Source organism: Ranitomeya variabilis, chromosome 5, assembly GCF_051348905.1.
Source record: "Ranitomeya variabilis isolate aRanVar5 chromosome 5, aRanVar5.hap1, whole genome shotgun sequence".
Classification (NCBI taxonomy): domain Eukaryota; kingdom Metazoa; phylum Chordata; class Amphibia; order Anura; family Dendrobatidae; genus Ranitomeya; species Ranitomeya variabilis.
This window is the reverse complement of record NC_135236.1, coordinates 83,118,758-83,144,262: the sequence shown is the minus strand read 5'-3', so window position 1 is coordinate 83,144,262 and position 25,505 is coordinate 83,118,758. Positions and strand designations below refer to the sequence as shown.

Here is a 25,505-nt window from a genome sequence, read left to right as displayed (position 1 = left end):
ATGACATTTTCCGGAAGTATCTGGATAAATTTTTGATTGTTTATCTGGATGATATTCTGTTTTTTTTCTGATAATTGGGACTCGCATGTGGAGCAGGTCAGGATGGTTTTTAAGATTTTGCGTGAAAATTCTTTGTTTGTTAAAGGCTCAAAGTGTCTCTTTGGTGTACAGAGGGTTCCCTTTTTGGGGTTCATTTTTCCCCTTCTGCTGTGGAGATGGACCCAGTCAAGGTCCGAGCTATTCATGATTGGACTCAACCCTCGTCAGTTAAGAGTCTTCAGAAGTTCTTGGGTTTTGCTAACTTCTACCGTCGTTTTATCGCAAATTTTTCTAGCGTTGTTAAACCATTGACGGATATGACCAAGAAAGGCTCTGATGTAGCTAACTGGGCTCCTGCTGCCGTGGAGGCTTTCCAGGAGTTGAAACGCCGGTTTACTTCGGCGCCTGTTTTGTGCCAACCTGACACCTCACTTCCCTTTCAGGTGGAGGTGGATGCTTCGGAGATTGGGGCAGGGGCCGTTTTGTCACAGAGAGGCCCTGGTTGCTCTACTATGAGACCTTGTGCCTTTTTCTCCAGGAAGTTTTCGCCGGCAGAGCGAAATTATGATGTGGGCAATCGGGAGTTGTTGGCCATGAAGTGGGCATTTGAGGAGTGGCGTCATTGGCTCGAGGGTGCTAAGCATCGTGTGGTGGTCTTGACTGATCACAAAAATCTGATGTATCTCGAGTCTGCTAAACGCCTGAATCCTAGACAGGCCCGCTGGTCATTGTTTTTCTCCCGTTTTGACTTTGTGGTCTCGTATTTACCAGGTTCTAAGAATGTGAAGGCCGATGCTCTGTCTAGGAGCTTTGTGCCTGATGCTCCTGGAGTCGCTGAACCTGTGGGTATTCTTAAGGAAGGAGTTATCTTGTCAGCTATTTCTCCTGATCTGCGGCGTGTGTTGCAGAGATTTCAGGCTGGTAGGCCTGACTCTTGTCCATCTGACAGATTGTTTGTGCCTGCTAAATGGACCAGCAGAGTCATTTCCGAGGTTCATTCCTCAGTGTTGGCAGGGCACCCAGGAATTTTTGGCACCAGAGATCTGGTGGCCAGGTCCTTTTGGTGGCCTTCCTTGTCAAGGGATGTGCGGTCATTTGTGCAGTCCTGTGGAACTTGTGCTCGAGCTAAGCCTTGCTGTTCTCGTGCCAGCGGGTTGCTCTTGCCCTTGCCTGTCCCGAAGAGACCTTGGACACACATCTCTATGGATTTCATTTCTGATCTTCCGGTGTCTCAGGGCATGTCTGTCATCTGGGTGATATGTGATCGTTTCTCCAAGATGGTCCATTTGGTTCCTTTGCCTAAGCTGCCCTCCTCTTCTGATCTGGTTCCTGTGTTCTTCCAGAACGTGGTTCGTTTGCACGGCATTCCTGAGAATATTGTGTCGGACAGAGGATCCCAGTTTGTTTCCAGGTTCTGGCGATCCTTTTGTGGTAGGATGGGCATTGATTTGTCGTTTTCGTCCACTTTTCATCCCCAGACTAACGGACAAACGGAGCGAACTAATCAGACTCAGGAGGCTTATTTGAGGTGTTTTGTCTCTTCTGATCAGGATGATTGGGTGACCTTCTTGCCTTTGGCTGAATTTGCCCTTAATAATCGGGCTAGTTCCGCCACCTTGGTTTCGCCATTTTTCTGCAACTCTGGTTTCCATCCTCGTTTTTCCTCGGGACATGTGGAGCCTTCTGACTGTCCTGGGGTGGATTCTGTGGTGGATAGGTTGCAGCGGATCTGGAGTCATGTGGTGGACAACTTGAAGTTGTCACAGGAGAAGGCTCAGCGTTTTGCCAACCGCCGCCGCGGTGTGGGTCCCCGACTTCGCGTTGGGGATTTGGTATGGCTGTCTTCTCGATTTGTTCCTATGAAGGTCTCCTCTCCCAAATTTAAGCCTCGCTTCATTGGTCCTTACAAGATATTGGAAATCCTTAATCCTGTATCCTTTCGCTTGGATCTTCCGGTGTCGTTTGCCATTCACAACGTATTTCATAGGTCCTTGTTGCGGCGGTACGTTGTGCCTGTGGTCCCTTCTGCGGAGCCTCCTGCTCCGGTGTTGGTTGAGGGCGAGTTGGAGTACGTGGTGGAGAAGATCTTAGATTCTCGTCTCTCCAGGCGGAGGCTTCAGTACCTGGTCAAGTGGAAGGGCTATGGTCAGGAGGATAATTCCTGGGTGGTCGCCTCTGATGTGCATGCGGCCGATTTGGTTCGTGCCTTTCACGCCGCTCATCCTGATCGCCCTGGTGGTCTTGGTGAGGGTTCGGTGACCCCTCACTAAGGGGGGGGTACTGTTGTGAATTTGCTTTTTGGCTCCCTCTAGTGGTTACTAGTGATTTGACTCTGGGTATGTCAGTCATCCCTTGTATGCTCACCTGGGCCGTTAGTTCAGGGGTGTTGCTATATAAGCTCCCTGGACCTTCAGTTCAATGCCTGGCAACGTTGATATCAGAGCTAATCTGTTGTGCTCTTGTCTACTGATCCTGGTTCCAGTTATATCAGCTAAGTCTGCTTTCTTGCTTTTTGCTATTTGTTTTTGTTTGCATTTTTGTCCAGCTTGTACATAATCAGTATCCTAACCTTGCTGGAAGCTCTAGGGAGGCTGGAGTTCTCCCCCCGGGCCGTTAGACGGTTCGGGGGTTCTTGAATTTCCAGTGTGGAATTTTGATAGGGTTTTTGTTGACCATATAAGTTATCTTACTACATTCTGCTATTAGTAAGTGGGCCTCTCTTTGCTAAACCTAGTTCATCTCTGTGTTTGTCATTTCCTCTTACCTCACCGTTATTATTTGTGGGGGGCTTGTATCCAACTTTTGGGGTCTATTCTCTGGAGGCAAGAGAGGTCTTTGTTTTCCTCTTCTAGGGGTAGTTAGTCCTCCGGCTGGCGCGAGACATCTAGCGACCAACGTAGGCATGTTCCCCGGCTACTTCTAGTGTTGGCGTTAGGAGTAGATATATGGTCAACCCAGTTACCACTGCCCTATGAGCTGGATTTTTGTACTTCGCAGACTTACTTGTTCCTCTGAGACCCTCGCCATTGGGGTCATAACAGGGGAGGCGGCAATCTACTATTAAGATGTGTCAAATTCATAATTAAAAGTGGAGTACGAAACCCCAGTCTTATTGGGGTCTATAAGTTTCTCTCTTGCTGTTATTTGCCGGGTGATCCTGGAGAGAAACGTGTGAAGCGCGTTAGACAAAATTTTTTGTAACTGGTGATGAGCGAACGTGCTCGGATTAGGTGTTATCTCAGCATGCTTGTGCGCTGACCGAGTGTCTTCGGCGTGCTCGAATGCTATGATCGAGACCCCGAGGCTGAAGACGGTCAGCACACGAGCATGCCCAGATAACGCCTTATCGGAGCGCGCTGGCTCGTCACTATTTGATACCATGCCCCCTTTTCAGGCCTCGCCCCTTGCGCTGCTCAATCCTTGACCGTAGCACTAGGACCTTGAGGGACCCAAGTGCTACATAAATAAAACCTCCAGGGGGCGCTGTGGAAATTTTCCAACTCCCATTTTTTCTGATGGCGGTGTTGGCAGAGTCCATGGCCAGCGGTCGCCAACATGTGGCCGACACAGACGCCTTTTCTCACACTAATAATCTGCGTTACTGGACTGTTTGTCCTCTAAGCCTTGGTTCACACGGAGGATTTTGGAGGTGGAAAAATCCGACGAATTTTTTTTAAGCCGTTTTTACTAGAATTGGTACGAAACGATTCGTAGGAGCCGGCCAGTAATTCGTGGCCGTCGAACGGAAGCGCCTCTCATCGATTGGGGCACGACGTCACTGCGTCATAATGCAACAATGACGTCATTAATCAAAGAGCCGCGTAGGCCACCCGGTAAGAGGCGGTTCTCAGGGCTACCGTCCAGCGGCCACAGATCGATTTACGCCAAGTACTGTTGGTATTTCGCTGCCTGAGACTTATCATCATCACCCTATAATAAATATCACGGCACAACTTTCCCGTCTCTCGGGGAGACAAAGCTCTACAGAGCCACAACAATCCCTTCCAGGCGTGAAAGCGTTAACCCTCTCCCAGTGCGGCCGTACAATGCCGCGCCCATCCCCCTCTCAGGCACGTTAGCGGCTCGACTCTCTCGGCGGCCGGCTGCTTTTGCCTGGCGCGGTCTGGAGGAGGGAGAAAGGCGCGGATGCATAAGGGAGAATGGGCGGGGCCATGGCGGGAGGAGGGCGTGGCCTGGCCGTGTAGGAGAAGGAGGAAGCTCGTGAATATTAATGAGCAGCATTGTGCAATTGGAGATGAGACTGTGAGGCTGGAGGAGACGGGGAGAGGAGAGGTGGGTGATCGCACTGCAGCATGGGGCTCGGCGGCGCCGCTGCTCGCCTCCTTATTGTCACTTGATTGCTCTGTCTATCTCTGTATCTGGCTGGCACTTCCCTCTGCCCCTCCCCCACTCAGCCTCCCTGCACTGCACCCTCTCACTGCCTGCACTGCACCTTCCTCACTTCCCTGTGCACTGCACGCTCGGCACCTTCTCCTTTGTGCCAGGATTTACCCCCTTCTCCCTCTCCCAGTTGCTGATTTGGGACATTTTGGGGGCAGGACCCCCTCCCCAGCTCAGATCACTGAGTAGTATGGGGGGATGAGATTGTGTCCCAGCCTGGTACAGCTTCCTGGGCAGGTAAGTGGCCTCAGTGGGGCTCACATTGTGCTGTGCATGCTCTGGGGGGCAGCTGTGGGCATGAGCCGTGGGCTCCCCCATAATGTAGTGGTGTGTGGTCAGTCCGGGGGTCTGGGTATGTCCCCTGCATGGGCAGCTGAAGGGTATGGCTGAGACCACTGCACTGGCGAGGCGTGTGATGAGTCGATGGTTCGGCATGGTCCTATCTCATGTAGGCTTGGGGTATCCCACAGGCAGCTGACCCCATCCGTCCACGCGTTTCAGTCCCTTGACCTGCTGTGTGGTCAGGATATAGCTGGTTGTGTGGATGGGTCAGGTAGATGGAGGGCTTGCTGAAGGATCCGCTCTCGTAGAGGCGGTTTATGGCCGGCTGGTTCTTATGGACGCGTTTTGTGAATTGACGACTTTGAGAAGTAATTATTGGTTCATGTGAATGATTACGTTTCGTGCCATTGAGATGTTTGGAAATCATTCATGGTGTATTCATTTTGGCGTATCTGGTTGGGGGGGGGACGCGTTCTCCAAATGTGTCCATAGGGTGATATGCAACAGATGAGTCTGGAAGAGTCTCCTTTTATTGGCCCAATAGGCCCCGTTGACTTGTGACGGGGCACGTCTGGTCCTGCCGAGATGCACAAAGCATTGATTTTTGTGATTGAGCATCCAACTTAGATGTGAACACAACGTTAGAGATGCCGAGCCCTCCAGAAGGGAAGCTGTTTCTGACGGTTCTGGGCTTTGGCTAATTGGGAAGGAGCCCCCTCTATGACGTCTGTACGTCCTCATGGTACAAATGGAAGGCGCTGTCTTAGTAGGATGTCACCATTGATTGATTTGCCCAATTACTTGGATGAATAATGTTGTGTCCTCAATGTAAGCTGGTATTTAGGAGGAAACGCTCTTTGGTGAAATGTATTGAGGCTGCCAATACATCCCTGCACTTCACAAGATGGCTGTAGGGGAAAATGGTCGTTTGGGTGACCCATGTATTCTCAATGTGTATGCCTTAGGTAAGGGTCTGTCTGATTATTTCTCCCTCCACTTATCTCTGAATGAAACAAAAAATTGCTGATATTGAAGTCGTGGGGCTTGTACCCGCCGGTCGTGGGGCTTGTACCCGCCGGTCGTGGGGCTTGTACCATGTGTCCTGTGGAGAAGAAAGGCTTGGAATACTCCAGATGTTGGTGATATTTGTGCCGCTCTCATACATCTGTGTGACCCATTTCATTGAATGCTGCCCAAATCATTGGAGCCTGTAGTAAATATTTTGTGGAACTTCTCAGTTTACAAATTTTGGTTGGTAAATCATTGCGGACAACTCTTCTAGGAATGTCTCTTGACCGTACTCTGAAGGTGCATTGACAGTGAGAGGTTATCGTGAACGAACGCTCTTGAGAAAGATCGTTCGCGATAACCCTTCTGTCTAAATAAAATACCCCTCGGGGTGAAATGATCTCTTGTGCTGCACAAATAATCATTGTTCTCGGCAGCAGGGCTGTGGAGTCCGAGTCGGAGCCCGTTTTGGTGGTCGGTATTATGGAAGTTGAGGAGTCGGCGGTTTGGCTTACCGACTTCACAGCCCTGCTCGGCAGCACATAGTCCTGTGTAAACGGGATCAATGCTGCCGAGAGTAAACGCAAGTTAGTACTGATCATTCAGTGCACATTATTTACCGTGGTCTGGCTGTATGAAACGGCCGCCGATCAGGAAATATTTATTTTATTTATGGCCTCTGGTCGGTCTGTGAGAACGGACGTTCAATGATGATTCGAGGCCTGTGTTCTCCTGAACCTGGCAGAGGTGGGCGCTCTTTCATGGTGGTTGGTGCTTCTGCACGTCACCATATTGGGGAGGAATTCTCGACTAGATCAATGATTTGGGCAGAATCTGTCAACCATCTGATGTGTATGGAGGGGCAACTTGATTCTGTTTGTGTCGAGGTCAAAAAGGTCTGACGTATTGAATTACAATTTTCAATCTTCCTCTATCCCCCACCGGAGGCTTCTTGCTTTCCTTTTTCCTTACTGAAAGTATATTAACCCTTGACGTTGATAATTCTGGAAACCTTAGCGTCATACATCATTACCATACACACTTTGACTCTGTTAATGAATAGTAATTGATCGGAGCCCCCCCACCTTTCTAGCCTTCTTGCAGGTTCTCAGCCCAATGAAATCTGTGTTGGCTGCCGGTGCTATCACTGATTTTCAGGGCCGCATACCTGCAGTACGGAGCTGGCGGAAGCTCGGACTTGTACCTGTTGTTTCCCCATACGTCGCCGCTGCAGTTGTACGTTTGTGACCTTTGTGATTCTTTCTTTTCCTTGTTACGTTTTTGTAAGTAGCTAAGGGGCAGGTCATGACAACCCTGAGACGAAGGTGATCAGCGGAGGCCTTCCTGAAGTCTGGCAGCGCTTGGTGGTAGACATTAGATAGAAATCTGCCTTTGCACAACACAGCCAATCAAATTCCAACTGTCTCAGAGGTTTGATCCGTGTCCTGATTGGTTACTGTGAGTGACTACTTTTTTTTTTTCTTGTAAATTTACCGCTGTATCTTCCGTTTTAAGGGGTTTTTCAGTAGTAAACATTTTCTTACAAAACGCTCAAAATTGGTTAAAAGAAAAAAGGAAATGAGTTTGTGGCACATTTTCCCTCTACTTCAGCTTCTTACTCAGTGACGTGACCACTGCAGCCAGTCACTGGCTGCATAGTTACCATCATTTCTCAGGAAGCTGAAGTTCGTTTCCTGGCCCACCCAGAAAGCCCACTTTTGGGCACAATCTACTTGCACTAATCCCCTTCTGGCCCAAGAGTCCTGGGAAATACCAGACAGTTACTATGGCAGTAGCGAATGTACATGGTGGATCGTCAGCACAGGGGCCCAAGAGGCTAAAAGGCCCATTTCCACCTCCAAAGCAGATTAACTATTGCATTTTGATGAGGTATTGGACTGCAAGGGGCCCATTTACAGTTCTTGCATAGGGGCCCTCTTCTGTTTGTGTCCGTCACTGCGTCAGCAGGTGTATGAGCAGCAGCGATATCGCCTCTGGGACCCTTTTTCTTCCAGGTGTGGTAGACATTTCGGTCGATTTCCTGTCAGTAATTGCAGAATACATCAGTGAGCTGTGCCCTGGCCTGAAATGACTGATAATCACAGGAAAAAAAACAAACAGATTTCATTGACTTCTCCATTAAATGGAAAGTGAGATTTGAGGTGGAGCTTCCCTCACATTAATTATAGATGGTGGAGCGCCTTTCTGCCCCGTATACTGAACCATCTTCTGTTACCTCATAAAGCTTGCACAATCCAATCAGTCTCTGTGCCAAACTAGCTGCCAGGGCCACATGAGGACATATGACAGTCTGCCGCCATGACCTACTTTATCTATAGAACCTCTGCTCTGAAACTCCAAAATTAATAATTATACAATGGATATATGTCATAGGTCGCCATTTTTTTTTTTTTTTCCCCTTTGGTTTGTTGTAAATATATTTGTTGCCCCCTCAGCGTTACAAGATTGACTTTTACCTCATAAACTTGTAAAATAAATAATAATTATTATCATTAAAAAAACAACTTTCTAAGAGTCCTAATTTAAAGGGTTTGTCCAGTACTTTTTATACTGATGGCCTATCCTTAGGTTATCAATATCGGATCGGTGGGGGTGCGACACCCCGTTGATCAGCTGTCCTGGTGGAGGCCAGATGTGATCATTGTGACGCTACACAGCTCCGCCAATTGTATAGTGGCCGGGTACAGCACAACTGTTCCCTACTCGATTGAAGGGAACGGATGTGCAGTACGCCACTGTTCTGTTCCCCTCTGCAACTGATCACATCAGTCCGGCCCCGGGAAAATCTGATCGGGTGTAGCACCACCACCGATCTGGTATTGATGACCTGTCCTAGGGATAGGCCATCAATATAAAAGTACTGGACAATCAATTTAAGAAAAGTTTAGGCCTCATTTGGACATCCGTGTATCACAGACTGGGGATGAACCCTGATGCACTTACTTGGCCATATATTTTCTTACCTGAACTTGACAAGGTCATGGATATCGGAATTCAGCCTTTTTATTCATTTTATATACTTTTTAAATGAGCCCTACACCTTTTTTTTTTTTAGATAGGGTGAACCAAACCTTTTTGGCTTGACCAGCCAGCATCTAGGATATTTCAACTCTTTCCCCAATGGCACGTGATGGATGAAACGAAGGGCTAGACATGTTGGCTTTCAGCAATGCCAGTCTTTTCATTGGACAGAAGCCACTGCCAAAGGTCTCTGGCAGTGGCTTACTCCTCTTGACCAAGCCAAGGGTGCAAGGGAATCTGGGGGATATAGCAATCCAGTGAACACGTTTGCTGGATGCTTTCTCACCCTGTTGGGATCCAATTAAAAGCTGACCACTTACAACCTAGTCTCACTTAACAACTCTGACGTGTTTATCGTCATACCTTTGTTTGACAAATAAGGAGCCCCCCAATGGATGTGATGTAGGGCCTGGGGGACATTGGGGTCAGTGGCTTTAATGCTCGGCACACTTCTGTCCACTAGTTATCTCTTGTTAGGTGCTGTAATTCTGAGTGGTCCTCTGGTTCTTCGACCTTCTTGTATATGAGAAGTATGGCCGGGAGCACGTACGTCTTCTGCTGCTTTGCATCTGGAAATATGAGTACGTCCCGTCTTTTTCTGTCAGGAGGCTAAAACTGAGCAGCCGACCAGACCTGTCATAATGATTTAGCATTTTCCAGTTCTGTAATGCCGTGTATTGTCATTGCTGTGTTTTGGTTTTTTTAAGCACTTTTGAACAGTGGCACAATGGTCCCTCATTAGTTCAGTTTTTATGGAGTTGGTCACAGCCTTCAGGTAGTGTAACGTAAAAATAGTTGGGGGTCCATTGATTAGACCCCTCTCAATTGTAACTAGAGAGTAGGGCCACGTCAATTGAGACCCTTTTGGTTCTCGAGACCTAATATCCTCAATTGGAAAACATGGATGACGTTGGAAGCTTTGGAAATGAGACTATTAGATTACTGTCTTCCTAGAAAATTGTATTCAGCCTCCCTCTCAAAGGATATTTCCAAATAAATGTAATACGGCGTTTATTGAGGCCTATATTATGTTTACAGCCACCAAACCCTACGTCTATTGGAAAGGAAGGACATCTCCCTTGAACATTGAAGTCCATTTCATGGGCATAATGTAGTAAATTGCAGTAGCCCAAATGCTCTGTCATAGTGACCTTCCCTTGGAAGCCATAAGCATATCCTTTGTCTGTTTTCAGCCTGACTCTTAGGGCACTGTCACACAGTGGCACTTTGGTCGCTACGACGGCACGATCCGTGACGTTCCAGCGATATCCATACGATATCGCTGTGTCTGACACGCTACTGCGATCAGGGACCCCGCTGAGAATCGTACGTCGTAGCAGATCGTTTGAAACTTTCTTTCGTCGTCAAGTGTCCCGCTGTGGCGGCATGATCGCATCGTGTAACAAAGGTTGTATACGATGTGCGCACAGTAACCAACGGCTTCTACATCGCAAATACGTCATGAAATTATCGCTCCAGCGTCGTGCATTGCAAAGTGTGACCGCTGTCTACGACGCTGGAGCGATATTGGAGCGACGCTGGAGCGTCACGGATCGTGCCGTCGTAGCGACCAAAGTGCCACTGTGAGACGGTACCCTTAGGCCTCGTGTATGGCCGAATCATGTGTTTTGTACGGGTGCCGTATATGACCTTCATGTGCAATGAGAACATCTAGAGTTTTTCTTCTCTTCTACTCTATACGCTTCCTAAATATAAAAAAGTGTGGTGTGTTGCGTTTTAGGGAAGAATCTCTTCATACATAAGGTCCTTGGTGTTGACCGGTCACAGTTGAACCCTGCTGTCCAGGATTTGTACACGGGCCTTGTTCTGTGTGATTCAGTTGCGGGTAATGACAGACTCGTTAACACTCACAATTAGAACATTATTTTTTTTTTTACTGTCAGACTATGGCCTGACTTACTTTCTGTGAGATTTGTCATAAATTACATAGAGCTCATAGTTTGACTGGTTTGGGTGTTGGTCGTCAACTGTATTTCTTGGAAAGTCTTTCACCTTTGTTATTCTTTGTTATTAGAGAGGGCACGTCCCAATATACGGTACTATGTACTATCTGGAAAGAGCAATAACTCCCTGTACTCTTGGGGTCCAGTAGGTTAGTCACTTGATAGGACCTCTGATGACACTGTAGCATCTGTTCCCTTCCCCATGAGGATCAGCATGAAGGATCTCTAGAGATGAACTTGTGGCCTGTGCTATGAATATCTTCAGGTCCTTACCATAATTTCCTGCCCTATTGATCTACTATTAGATCGGGGCTGGAGAAATCCCAGGAGCCTTAGTGCATAGAAATATATTATTGGTGTCTCTTTTGGGTTTTCTTCTATTTATTAGTCTTCTGTAGAAGACATGTTTGCTCATGCATGGGTTGAACATGGCTACTGAGGTCTTATGAAGTATTTGCCCAACTTAGGAAGGACTGTATGATTTGGGTGGTCGTGCGTTATAAGAACCGTCCATCGTGATGGTAATGACCATCAGAATCTCGTTATTATACCAGAGATCGTTTTGTGGTCATTTGATATGTTGTCCAATGAAGATGGGGCTTTTTACTGGTGGTTTTATGACTCTATCAAGGACACCTTTTTGGAGCTCTGTCTTCCATGTCAGAATTTTCAGAGGCAAGTTTGTTCACCACCTTTTTGGCATTTCTTTTTAAAGGGGTATTCTCAAGTTTAAGTTCTGCCCCGTACATGGAAGAGCCTTATATGAGTAGATCGGAGGTTGCTCGTACTGCTGCTGCATTCTGTCTAAGGGAGTGTTCACATGTAGCGTTTTTACCAGGGGGGGGTGTTTGTTTTTTTTTTTGTTAAAAAAAAAAAACTGCAAAAACCCAACGTGTGAACAATACACTTCTTCTGGTCTGTGGCACTCTCAGAAGAATGAATGGAGCATCACTGCACATAATACACCTGCGCCATTCACACAGGGCAGTTTTCAGGAGTGGTGGGAATTCCAGTGGTCAGACCCCCATTGATTGGAAAGTTATTCCCTATCCCACAGAGGGATAACTTCTAAATTTGAGAATACTCAAGGCAGGCAGGTACCGGACATCTTCTTTGTATGGAAATTACGAGACTAAAGGTACCGTCACACTAAACGATATCGCTAGCAATCCGTGACGTTGCAGCGTCCTGGCTAGCGATATCGTTGTGTTTGACACGCAGCAGCGATCAGGATCCTGCTGTGATGTCGCTGGTCATTGATTAAAGTTCAGAACTTTATTTGGTCGTCAGATCGCCGTGTATCGTTGTGTTTGATACCAGCGATGTTTTACAATGGTAACCAGGGTAAATATCGGGTTACTAAGCGCAGGGCCGCGCTTAGTAACCCGATGTTTACCCTGGTTACCAGTGTAAAATGTAAAAAAAAACAAACAGTACATACTCACCCTCTGATGTCTGTCACACGTCCCCCGCCGTCCGCTTCCTGCACTGACTGAGCGCCGGCCGTAAACTGAAAGCACAGCGGTGACGTCACCGCTCTGCTGTTAGGGCCGGCGCTCAGTCAGTGCAGGAAGCGGACGGCGGGGGACGTGTGACAGACATCAGAAGGTGAGTATGTAGTGTTTGGTTTTTTTACATTTTACACTGGTAACCAGGGTAAACATCGGGTTACTAAGCGCGGCCCTGCGCTTAGTAACCCGATGTTTACCCTGGTTACCCATGGACCTCGGCATCGTTGGTCGCTGGAGAGCGGTCTGTGTGACAGCTCTCCAGCGACCAAACAGCGACGCTGCAGCGATCGGCATCGTTGTCTGTATCGCTGCAGCGTTAGTGTGACGGTACCTTAACAGGAGGAATAGCTGCTTAGTTTCAATGGGTAAAGATCACAAAATCCCTCTTGTTTGGTGAAGGATTGAGAAATGTCTATCCAGGTAAATAGTAGCTACAGATTAGGAGCTCCTGGGGTGGAACGCATCTGGTTGTGCTCTCTGATATATTACTACTTCTAGGGTGGTGTAGATCATAAAAACGTTTCTACAAAAACTAATTTTGAACTAAATCCCAATTATGGCAATTTGTCAAGATCTCTGGACTTGTCCTCATGGCCGCATTCATGGAGCCAAGAGGTCTACACAGTTGGCATAATCCATGGTCTGCTACATCATGAAATATCTGACATAATAGTAAAGTAGTTGTCCCATTAAAGAAATTGTGGTTTCCTCCTCAAGTTTGGGTTACGCACACATTAGACTGGAGGCTGGTTGACTACACAACTCAAAATCTGAGTCATCCCCCTTCTGTGTCACACCCAAGGCAGGTAAATGTCTTTCCTTTGAGATTAGGCCCTTGTTGCCCGGTCAAATAAGTTTTTGTGGGGATAGGGAGATGGAGCATTGCCTGGAATTTACACGTTAAGAAGAGACTTGTCCTTTTCGGATTTACATGACTGCTAAAGTTCAGTGATGGGGACATGTGATTGTCCACACAGCACCTTGTCTACATGGCCTTTTGGCTATTTACGTCATCCCAGCGGTTGAGTCATGACCTCTAGTTACCTTTTTTTGTTGACTTGCTCTGCAGCAATGTTAATTACTGCTTGTTTGCTGCCAGGTATACGGCTTTATTAGAACATGACATCTTATGTTACAGATGGCTAATTTGTTCTTGGTGGCAGTTTTCTATAAGTCTGCGGATTTGGTGCTGGTTGTCGGTATGGATCGTATTCTCGTGTAATGTAGCCTCTCCGGTTTTTGCCAACGTGCTCGCTTGTAAATGTTTATCAGGTTGCTCCTCTCTAAATATTTATCAGCAATCACTGGCCACCATGCAGGTTTACTCCTGTAAACTCCTCTAAACTGTAAAGCGCTGCGGAATATGTTGGCGCTATATAAATAAAGATTTATTATTATTATTATTATTACTCCTTGTGGGGGAGGGGAAATGTTTGCTTAATACGTCCTCCAAGACCCTCTGTGCATGCATAAATGATTACCAGGTAGGCTAACATTTACCCACACCCTGTACTTTACCACGCTGCTACAGATTGAGGGTATATCCTGTTTACAGTGTTTTTTACAGAATCTGTTCCTCAAAGATCTCATTTTATGGAAGAAATCTTGAAAAGTGACACGCTGTGGCGCCACCTGGTGTTCATGGTGTATAGCAATGTGCACGTCCACCGCCACATGAGCCGAGTGCTGGAGGACACACATGCTCAGTCACTCTCCCCACAGCAAGGCCTCTCGAAATATTATCACTGCATGTGCAGACGCAGTCTATAGTGTTTTCTTTTTTTTTTTTTTTTCCCCAGGATACACGTAAAATATACTTCACAATGGTAGTGTGAGCTTGGCCTTTTGTACCTTCAGGGGAAGGAAGAAGATTGTATCATCAGCTGCCAGAGGTAGAAGGAGACTGACTACACTCATAAGCTGCAACATTCGGCGGTGATCAGCAGCTGCACCAAAAAATTATAGATGGATATATATTCATATATTCATTTTTTTAATGCTAGAAATGCTGAGGCGTAGTATAAATGGGACGATTAATGTCAAAATGATCTGTGGGATAAAAATCTATCAATTAGATTCCACTTGTTACCATGGTACTGCAAAATTTAGGACTGTAGGTAAACTGGGTGACAAGCCCTTAATTTTTTACATACATACATACATACATACATACATACATACATACATACATACCGATTCTAACGCATTGGGTATTCTAGAATATGTATGTAGTTTATTTATAAAGATTTAAGAATGCAATAAATATATACATTATCAGCAAAGCGATGTTTAAATCCCACGCCAATATCTGATTGGTCGCGCCCAGCCGGGCACGACCAATCAGCGAAGCGTGGTTCAAATCCCAGGCCAATTAGCGGCCGGACTGCGCCTGTCACTGATTGGTCGCGGGCAGCTGCAAGACCAATCAGTGACGCAGGATTTCCTTACAGACAAACAGACAGAATTAGACGATTATATAGTAGATACCCGATGCGTTAGAATCGGGCCACCATCTAGTATTCATATAAATATTGGTGCTTACATTTGTTTTAACCCATTGGACACACTGCCATTGTTTTTCCCCTGTCTTTATTTTAAGAGTCAAAACTTTTAGTCATCTATCGCTGTATGACAACTTGTTTTCTACAGGATGACTTATAGTTTTCAAAGATTCTCTCCCTCACACACCGTCCTCCATGTTGTTCTCTCCCTCACACACCGTCCTCCATGTTGTTCTCTCCCTCACACACCGTCCTCCATGTTGTTCTCTCCCTCACACACCGTCCTCCATGTTGTTCTCTCCCTCACAGACAGCGATCATCAGATCGCTCCTATGTACCTGAATTACAGGCTTGCTATGAGCGCCGACCACAGGGTAGTGCTCACAGCAAGCCAGCATCAGAAACCGTAGAGGTCTCAAGGAGACCTCTGGCTGCTAAGCCGACGCATCGCTGACCCCCGATCAGGGGGTCGGCGATACGCTCATTTCCGTCCCGATGGCCGGAAGCGCCGGTTAAATGCCGCTGTCAGCGGTATTTAACTAGTTAATAGCAGCAGGTGAAGCGCGATTCCACCCGTCGCTACTGCGGGCACATGTCAGCTGTTCAAAACAGCTGACATGTCCCGGCTTTGATGTGGGCTCACCGCCGCAGCCCGCATCAAAAAGCGGGGGTACCGACCTCCGCAGTAATAGTACGGCGGAGATCAGTAAGGGGTTAAAGGGATTGTCCAGTTTCCATGACTGATCAGCAGACGTGGTGGAGCAGGGTCCCTTGATTTGGACTATTTTGTAATGGACTATTTTGTAATGGACAACATTCAATATACATAAGTGGAAGCGACCAGTAAGGGAACCCATTCATTAAAACATCTATATATTATGGGTCCACTCCTGACCAATTAAAAGAACCGATATGCTTTAGGTACAATTTTGTGGGGGTCATCTCAACCCCCAGCACCAAATACATGGTTCACTAAATAGCTCTGGTACATGTGGACAACCAGTGAAGGAAGGTGACCTTTGATGGTCTTCCCCCCCCCCCCCCCCCCTTGGCCTGTGCAGTAGGATTTGGGGCCTTTTGCACAGATATGCATGGCTGGCTTTAGGTGAGCAGACATGTTATATTTGGGGATTCGTAGTATTACCACATGGCTTTATAAAGCACACATAATAGACACGTACTTCAGGCCTTAAAAGGGAAGCGCTGCTGCTAGGAATAAAAATAACCTACACTTCGAGCCCCTTCTATATCACGGATAGGACGTGTGGATTTTTGTTGTCTTCGGGGAAATAATGTGGGCGGTCATCATTCTGCAAATAGCTATAGATTCTTAGATAGGAGTCTTTTCATGTGAATTCCACCGGCTTGGAAATGCCATAGCTGCTGCTCTTTAGATTTTGCTCCCTATATGGATTGACTTCTTTTTTTTTTTTTTTTTTTTGTATTGCAAAGCAGCAGGGTTTCCCACACTTTGGGTCGCTGCCCCTGTATAAATCAAGGAGTACCCCAGTGTGCCCTCTGCACCTGATTCCTTACAGGCGGAATATAGAATTCCGCACACGAGTATAAACCTCACATTCCGTTGCCTTTCTTGGGGAGATATTTCTTCATTTGCTTTCCTACTACCTTGCTACTGGGACTTGGCTAGTGAAAAATCGCTATTTTTGTTTAGTATTCTCTACATTTTTTCTTTTTTCCAAAAAAAAATTGCCTTTAGATGCAGTTGTTGTTTTTTTTGTTTTTTTACATTTTACGTTCCTAAAAGATGAGACCATGATCCTGAGCAGCTGGCAACGCATTCCAGATTCTTTTGGGAAGGGCTTGAAGGACTCCGTATTCCCCACCAGTGACCATTTTAACATGGAGTTAAACCAATGCTGACGCGTGTCACGAGGGTGAACACCATGAACTTCCACATTTGTTACAAGAAAGTCCTGTGTTCTCATCACTTGAAGTAAAAGGGGAATTCCAGGCGGAGTGGGTTAGTTGAGTTTTTTGACGTTGATGTAATGGAAGCAAAATTTTTGGACAAGCGGAAAGGTGGCGGTGCGCATTGGGATCACTGTCTGCTTAAACCCCATGCCAGACTGGTTGCACCCTTTATTCTATGTGGGGTGAGGGGTAACCATGACCTTCCTCTTAACACTAGAGGTCAGAGGTGGAATGGTAATAATGGGATCAGCCATGTTTAAACAAACAAAATTTTTGATCCCAGGGATTGTGGCCAGAGGTGCCTGCCAGGGCTGTGGAGTCTGTAAGCCAAACCTCCAACTCCTCAATTTCCATGACTCCGACTCCACAGCCCTAGTGCCTAGAAGTGGCTTATTTCCCCCATTCCCAAGCATGCATGTTCATGGGGAAAATGTCAGATGAGAATATATATCGTACTTGCACTATTAATTTACCTTTCTAAAACCAAATTGTGATAACTAATCTATTGGTTTAGTGCATCTCCCAAATGGCAGGTCTTGTGGGATGCACCCACTATGCATTTATTCTTGCCTAGAGTCCTTCAAGGAAGGACAACAGGAGAACCAGTGATGGGATCCCAAGGCTCATTGATGTATCGAAGGATTGGAAGCTACAAGAGCTACTGTAGCTTAAATTTCGTAACTCCTGGCTTAGGCTAGAAAGGGATCAGATGGAAGTTGTATGGACCTTCGTAGCTTCAGATCAGGAAAAGTGACTGTGCTGACCCCTATCCGCTTCTATTATGGCCTTCTTAACATCAGAACTGAGACATGGAGCAATAGAAGAGGTGGCCTGACCTAATAGACCATGCTGCACCTGGATGCGCTGCGACCAAGCCGGTGAAGGCAGTTTGCTGTTTTGGGCCCTGTTCTTTTGGGGGCAACCTATTTTCCTGGAATTCATGAGGATGTAGCTTTCTAACCTATCTAATTATTGCACATCTCTTGATGAAATCGCCCTTTGTTGCATGATAGTGGCCCCTGCCACGTTGTCATGTTTCTCCGTTCCTTTCACAACTTTGGCTCCAAATTCCCAAGATCTTTAAAGGTGTTTTCCAAGTAGTCTTGAGTGGAACATTGGAAGGAAAAAAAAAAACCAAAACAGCCGATACTCCCCTCCCAGACCTGTGACTTTAAAGTGATTTGGCACCACTGTCTCCCATAGCGGTCACCTGCCGACCATCACTACTGAGGACAAGGATTGGCAGCAGCAGTCATGTGCTCGTGGTTGGAAGGTCACGTTCAGAAAGTTGAGTGACTGGGGATCTAGTCCTTTTTGCAAACTTTCAAAAAAATCTTAGACAATCCCTTTAGCACTCCACCGTAAATGCAAATGGGCACCTTACCAGCAACTTTTAACATCCCTCTACCCCTATTTATTTCCCAGTTTGTTTGGGTTTTTTTTCCTATGATTTGTGCTTCATCTTATGTACAGTATATATGTGTCTCTTGATCTCTGCTCAGGTGCCAGTAGGTTTATGACCTGTTATAAAATCAGATCAGCAGGAAGCCAACTTCTGAGACGCCCCACGGGTTTTAGAAAGGTGGAGTTCCTGTTACCCTGCTTTTCGTGGTGGGGGTTGCAACATTTGTGTGTTTCCTTTATGTTGTTAATTGCCTTTTTTATATTCCTAATTTTTTTTTTTTTTCACTGTTAACTAAATCACCAGGAAATAGAATTCCTTTTCTGCCATTACGGTCGGAGCAGCAGTGTTAGCCGAATGTGTTTCTTAGTGGCCGTAGAGAGGTTGGATACCGGGCCCAGTTCGAGATGTTACTAACAAAAACAGCTAAAGTGATTTTTTTTTTTTTTAAATTTATAATCACATGTAGAGGAAATGTTGAGGACGTTGCAGCGTAACGGGTCTGACCATGGTGAGAGTTCATGAAACCTGCAGAACACTTTATGTAGGTTACTAAAGGAAACCACATCTCCAGATTAGGAAGGTGTACCATCTGTGATGTTGGTCTCGTCCTCCTCTACTACAATTTGAGGGTTGGTGGAAGACATGAACAAAATTGGAATTCGACAGATTCACTTAAATTTGGACGGGAAATTAGATTCCCACTAAATTAACATAACCAAATGTTCCTTGATTGGTGTTTTTAAATAAAAAAAAAAAAATGTATGTAGATAGATTAGTACAAAGAAGATGAAGGCCGCACTCATCCTTAGAAAAAATATAGTGGTTTATTAGCCCATATGGGTCCTTCGACGTCTTGGCTCGAGGTGTGAGCCATTCTCAAGCCTCGCCCATCTGCTGTCCTGCCTGCCTGGCCCTCTACTGCCTCTCCCTTTGGCCTTCACTACGTGACTGAAGAAAAGGAGACCTGAGCCGGTGGGAAATTGTGGAATAATTCTTTTTTTTTTTCTTGTAATTCCCTGCCAGCCTTAAAAAGGCTTCAGCAAAATGGCATCCATTGGCATGTGTGTTGTGGAAAGAGCTTGTCGTCAATTTTCTCATCTTTACCCAGTTGTAATAGAGGCTAAGGTCTTTATAAATCAAATGACCCGTCATCGTTATTTTCTATTGGAGTCCCCGAGAGGCCATGTTGTCATACGTGAAGGGGTTTCCTTAAGATTTTGACTGTCATACTCGCACCAGTGTCCATATGTGGACAATTACTTGGGCCCAAGCTTTGACACGGGACCTGTTACTCGATTTCACGCTGCCTAAACCATGGGAAGCATGAATTCGAAACTAGCTGAACAATTGTAGCCAGGTTTTGTTTTTTTTTTTCCCTCCAAAACTCTGGGGGTTTATGAGAACAGTTTGAAGATCCAGCTGGGCACCATGGGGAGAGATGAGACTAGTCCGGCACCGCCCCGGCTGGCTGCTCCCAGGGCCGCTCTCCGGGGGTGGGGTGGCTGTTATTGACTCATCTCTCCCACGTGTGTATTTACCAAGATTCCTATGGATCATCTGACTAGATATGGGGAGAATCCAGCCGGTGGGGGCTGTACCAGACTAGTCTTCTTTACCTATCCTTCAAAGTCTACGTTCACATTAGCGTTCGGCGCCGCAGCGTCGGGCGCTGCAGCGTCGCCGCATGCGTCATGCGCCCCTATATTTAACATGGGGGCGCATGGACATGCTTTGTGCTGCGTTTTGCGACGCTTGGGCGCAGAGAACGCAACAAGTTGCATTTTTTTTGCGTCCAACTTTCGGCAAAAAAGGACGCATGCGTCGCAAAACGCAGCGTTTTAGCGTGGGTTTTGTTGCGGTTTTGTTTGCGTTGTGCGTTGCGTCGCCGGCGCACAACGCAAATGTGAACGTAGCCAAAGTTAGTTTTTTCAGTAATGCTGTAGCATTTTGGAGAACATACTCGGATGCAATCATGCAGCCCAGGTCTATGTCTGCCCATGGTTTGGACACCATGAATCGAGCGACTGGTTCACTGTAAGCGAATTAATATTTATTTTGCTTCAACATTTTTGAAGCAATTTTAAGTTGTTTTTTTCTAGTTTGTGGTAATATTTAGGCTGGTGAGGGATCTTTCCTGGCAGTGGAGATATAGTACTCCAAACAAAACTAGTAGGCCTTCATTTACCTGCCATGCCAATATGGTTCATGGGTCATGTACCAGTAAACCGTATAGATTGCAGGGATAAATGGCGTGAGTGATACCAGTGAAGGTGAAGCGCTTTCTATGCCATAAAACCGTTCCTCCGGGCCCACACTTGGGCATTAATATGGTATATTGGGTGGCGGACAGACTTTGACTTTTTACCAATCTCATGTTTTATACAAAACGTCCTGTCACAGCGTACGGCTCTCCTGCCACAAGCTGTGGCTTCCTCCTGTGCCCATGTCGCCATGATATGATGGACTACCTCCTTTCCTCATGATACTACATGTTTGCCCTGTGGCACTGACTGACTACAGAGCTCATCATCCTGCTCCTGTAGTGCCTGTGTGACACAGATAGGGCTGAGAAGGGGGAGGTGCGACAGGCTACCTCAGGCAAAGGCTTTGCACAGCAGGTTGGACGGGGAGGGGGCAGGGAAAGAATTGGCAGAAGTCTTGTGGATTTAAATAATTGGGAGAATTCCAAGTATCTCGTGTGACGAGCAAGAGAATTGTTCAAGGAGGGAACGATGGGGGAGCAAAGGGGAGAAGTGGGACTGAGGGAGCGGAGAATTCCCTAGTGGAGAGGAGATAAGAATGGGCTTGGCAGAGGAACAAAATGGGAATTCGACAGTTTCACTAAAATTCGGACGGGAAATTAGATTCCCATTAAATTAACATAACCAAATGTTCATTGATTGCTGTTTTAAATAAATTAAAAATAAAAAAAATAGATAGATGTAGTGTGAGTGGATGTCAGGGGTGGTAATCTTGAGATATATCCAGAAATATATCGGCAAGAATATATATATATATATATATATATATATATATATATATATTTCTTTCTTGTGTCAGCAGTACCTTGCGGGTAGCTATGCGACCCCATTCACCTACAGGGTTATGCAGGAAATTAAAAAGGTGATCTTGTAAAATGAAAAGCTATTACATTTGCTTACACTTTCTGCACCAATCCTGCGCTGATTCCAAGATCTTTGCTGTCATTTGTCTTCTCCAAGGGGCCAAAGATCTGTCCTGGGCACATGGGGCTCCTTATATGCCATCATTACACTGTAATGAACCCTGCGCCTGTGTGATCATCACGGATCCAGGACAGATTTTGATCTCGTGGACAATGACAGTTTCAGCAAGCAGAGTTCTTGAAAAAAACACGAATTACCTTTTTTTTTTTTTCTTTTTTTTTTTTTTATTTAAAGGACAGTCTTGGTCTTTGTCCTGAGATCTCCAGGCTATGCAAAGTGCCGGTTTGGCTTGGGGATATTGACATCGGTTGCTTATAATGTCTGCATGTTCATGACTACTCCTTCTATTTCTCACCCTACCGGTATGGAGGCGCAGAGGGTTTATTTCTGATCCTATAACAATGGGGTTTCCTTCCATATTTCGGCTCTTGGCTAAATTGTCCCGAATGTTTGTATGTGAGTGTGTGTGATGGCGCCGCTTATCACCAGGATTGGTGAGAGGGAATGAATATTTACCTAGATGTAATAACACATTAGTTCTATCTGCACCATAGCAGATAACATGTTCTCAGAAAACATGGGGCCACAAGGCGCGGGGCAAAATGGTGGGACGCTGTCTAGTATAAGTATAATCTATGGAGGAGGCATTAGCTTCTCCCATGTTCTGTCTGAAATGGTAGAAAATAGATGTTTTCCTATAGATGGAACCCTCCAGTGTTGCTCAGTATAGACTTTCCCCTTAGTAATGGGCCTAGGCGGTGTGGGAAATGTCTACGGTATGTATGTACCTACTAGATGGCCCCATTCCTCCAAACTCTGCATTGAGTTCCCCCTGATATTAACATCAACGTAAAGGCTTCAGTCATAATTAATTCCATGAATTAAGTATATTGTTTAGTGAATTTTTGCCACTTTCTATCTGTTTTTCACCACTTTTAAGATCTCTGCTTGTTGTTGGTGAATGGGAACTTTCTTCCTTGCAGTCCTATTGTTTTCCGATCACCAAATTAAGGTTTTGTAAGGTGACATGCTACATTGGTGCAACTCGTAATATACTAGAAAAACGGGAAGTTTGAGATTCCCAAGCGCTTAAATCCGCAAATCTGGCTAAGATTGTGTTCAGACAGGCGCTTATTTCACGGTCCGTACAAAGAGCGCAGTGCCTGGTCTAATTGTGGGGTTCCCCATCTGAATTTACCCACATGAGGTTGTAAGTTCGGGCCTGGAGACCCGAGGTCGTGCCAGGACCATAAAGTCTTGTTTTGGGAAAGTGGTGGTCTCAGCGATCCAATCCCCGCTAGTATTTATTGAAGGGTCACAAATTACTGTGGTGGGAAATCTTTAGTAGGATGCCCACCCTGATCAGTCAGATTTAAGGCCTCTCAATATACTGATTTCCATTCATTGACAGCAAGCATAAGACTTCTACACATGGATGTGGATGATACGCGAGCTGTAATAATACAGAATGTACCTCAAGCAATTGTTGGCAATGGACAATGCCTTTTTTGTCCTCTCCTAAGCTCCTAACATGATGTCCTGCTGCAGGAAAATCCAGCAGTCAAGGGCTTTATCTCCCGCTAGCGCCACCGCAGGGGAAATTATGTATTACGCAGTTGTCATTGAATTCATTGGGCTGTCAGGGTGATGGATGAAAATATCTGGTCCCTCGGCACGAGGGATTCAGAACTTATTAGCTGGGTATTTAAAAGGAGCTCTCGCTTTTTGAAAGAGGATTATGTAGTTTGAATACCTCTATAAAGACTTGCTATATTTTCTGATAACTGAAGTGCCCTAATGCATGGGTATATATACCAGTAGTCCCTGATCTAGAGCCTATTGGTCTGACCTGGGAGTGAAGAGGTGGCAGCACTGGTATAGTAGAATGTATAGGTGGGCTCATGTCACCCTGATAACACACACAAGTCATCCAGTGCTGGAGGCCTGTGGACTGCAACCGAACTCCTGGTTTTCTGGCCTGTGACTGGAACAGAACGCCTGGTTTTCTTTCCTGTGACTGGAACCGAACTCCTGGTTTCCTGGCCTGTGACTGGAACCGAACTCCTGGTTTCCTGGCCTGTGACTGGAGCAGAACGCCTGGTTTTCTGGCCTGTGACTGGAACCGAACGCCTGGTTTTCTGGCCTGTGACTGGAACCGAACGCCTGGTTTTCTGGCCTGTGACTGGAACCGAACGCCTGGTTTTCTGGCCTGTGACTGGAACCGAACGCCTGGTTTTCTGGCCTGTGACTGGAACCGAACTCCTGGTTTCCTGGCCTGTGACGGGAACCGAACTCCTGGTTTTCTGGCCTGTGACTGGAACCGAACTCCTGGTTTCCTGGCCTGTGACTGGAACAGAACGCCTGGTTTTCTGGCCTGTGACGAGAGCAGAACGACGCTGTTGGTAATACGATAGTTCTGTCCCCATACAGCATGGTGTCGGCAGCACGTCCTCTGTATACTGCGGGTGATGTGTGTGGCTGAGCCCATCGTCTTCTCCCAAGGCTACAAACGGAGGCAGCTTTGTCTCTGCAGCATCGGAGGATCACTGGGGCGCTGAACCTGAGCTGCTTCAGAGCTTCACTTTCAAACTGTGTACTAAGAGTTTGCTAGCGTGCTCTTCTTGCCCAGGAGCGTGGCCACCGCTGGTAACTTCAGAGGTGGCCGAATGAGCAGTGAACCTCTGTCCTTGGAATCAGGGACTTTGTAATCAGAGGAAAGTTGCTTGTTTTTACACTTTGCAATTCACATTTTTACGTTTTCTCCTTTTTAGTGTGTGTCCGAGGACTTGCATGAATCATTAATGCAAGTCGTCTTTTTTTACGTTGTAGCTGCTCGTGGCGCTGCGATCCAGCCTGACACCCACACTAGAAAGTCCTGACGCCACAACGGGGTCATATGTCCATGAGTCACATGAACTTCAGAGCTGGTGGAGTGGTTGTGACAGTGCACAATCCAGGTTGTGTCACACCATGGCGAGTACAATCATACATTGTATTGCGGTCACTGCTCCGTATGTTCCGGACCTCAAAGTCCCAGTGCTTTTTTTTTTTTTTTTTTTCTTCTTTTGCTTGTTTGGCTGTACCCATCTTTCTCTTGGAAAGCTGGGTGATCTTTATGGCTCTCATAATCACTGCTTCCAAAATTCATTGCCGTTTCCTATTCTCATCTGCAAGTAAAATTTTCATTCTATTAGTAGTATTGTCATCCGTGTTGTGTGTTTTTTTTTTTTTTTTTTAGTAAGTGAACTTGCCACACACCTAAGATGGGTATTGCCCCAACATGTCTCTTTATTCCCACAGGGGGACAGGGACAAGCGGCCGCTCTCTTATTTGGTGACGGTAATGCGGGATGCTTCATTTCAACCTAGCGGATTTCAGAGTCCGTCGGATGACCTCCATATCATTGGGTGCAAATAAAATATCTGTCACATGCAGTGGTGGGGGCAGAGCTTGTATTAATGCCAAATCCAGAATTCCCCCATAGAGCTGTGTTCACATGTTGCGGCGTTTTTTTTTGTTGTTTTTTTCTGCAAAAGTCTGCCTCTTGGCAATAAAGAAGCTGCTTACAAAAAGCCGGTTTTGCTGCCTTTTTATTGTCTTTTGTGCTTGTTGCTAAAAAGAAAAGAAGAAAAAATGATGCAACTTCCTGAGGTTTTTGCATCAAAAACGCAGCGAAACCTGATACCGGCGTCTTTGCACTTATTTTCTATGTCTGAAAAAACAAAAGTGACGTGCTGCAGTTTTCAAAAACAGAAATTTTGGAATTCGATGAGGAAAAAAAAAATCAATGTGAATGAGATTTCTGAAATTCCATAGCCTTTGCTGGCACTGTAAAATTTAAAAACATAAAAAAAAAAAAAACAAACTAAAAAAACGAAATATGTGAACATAGCCTAAATGTAACTCCGACGTATGCATGGACAGTGTCTGGCATCCATTTGTATTACCATGCTACTGTAAAAGAGAGGAGAGGGTTATAATATCTAACTATACATATAAATTGTGTTTAACTAGGTCCTAATTTCTTTTATTTTTGCATGGTGGCCTCTGGGTGCGAGGATGAGATGAGGTGGTAGCCCTCGGTTTATTCTAGTGTTGCAGGGGTGATGTGTAGAACAGATGCCGCTCTGGATGTGTGGGGTATGGCGGCACAGGAGAGAATACAATGTGGATTGCGGCATTTTTTAATTTTTAAGTAAGCATTTGGTTTACGTGTGAAGTATGGGAGGGGTAGT

The 25,505-nt window shown here is 46.0% G+C and overlaps 1 protein-coding gene across 2 annotated transcripts in view; it reads left to right on the top strand.

The window, feature by feature from the left end:
* Window positions 1–4,228: 4,228 nt before the first annotated feature.
* Window positions 4,229–25,505, top strand: part of ZMIZ2 (zinc finger MIZ-type containing 2) — a 58,485-nt gene continuing 37,208 nt past the window's right edge. The window contains exon 1 of one of the 2 annotated variants that reach the window (XM_077262748.1): window positions 4,229–4,332. The gene's annotated coding sequence lies outside the window, so the exon portion shown is untranslated. Of the gene's footprint in view, window positions 4,678–25,505 lie in introns of both variants that reach the window. The other variant, XM_077262747.1, reaches the window with a different exon arrangement.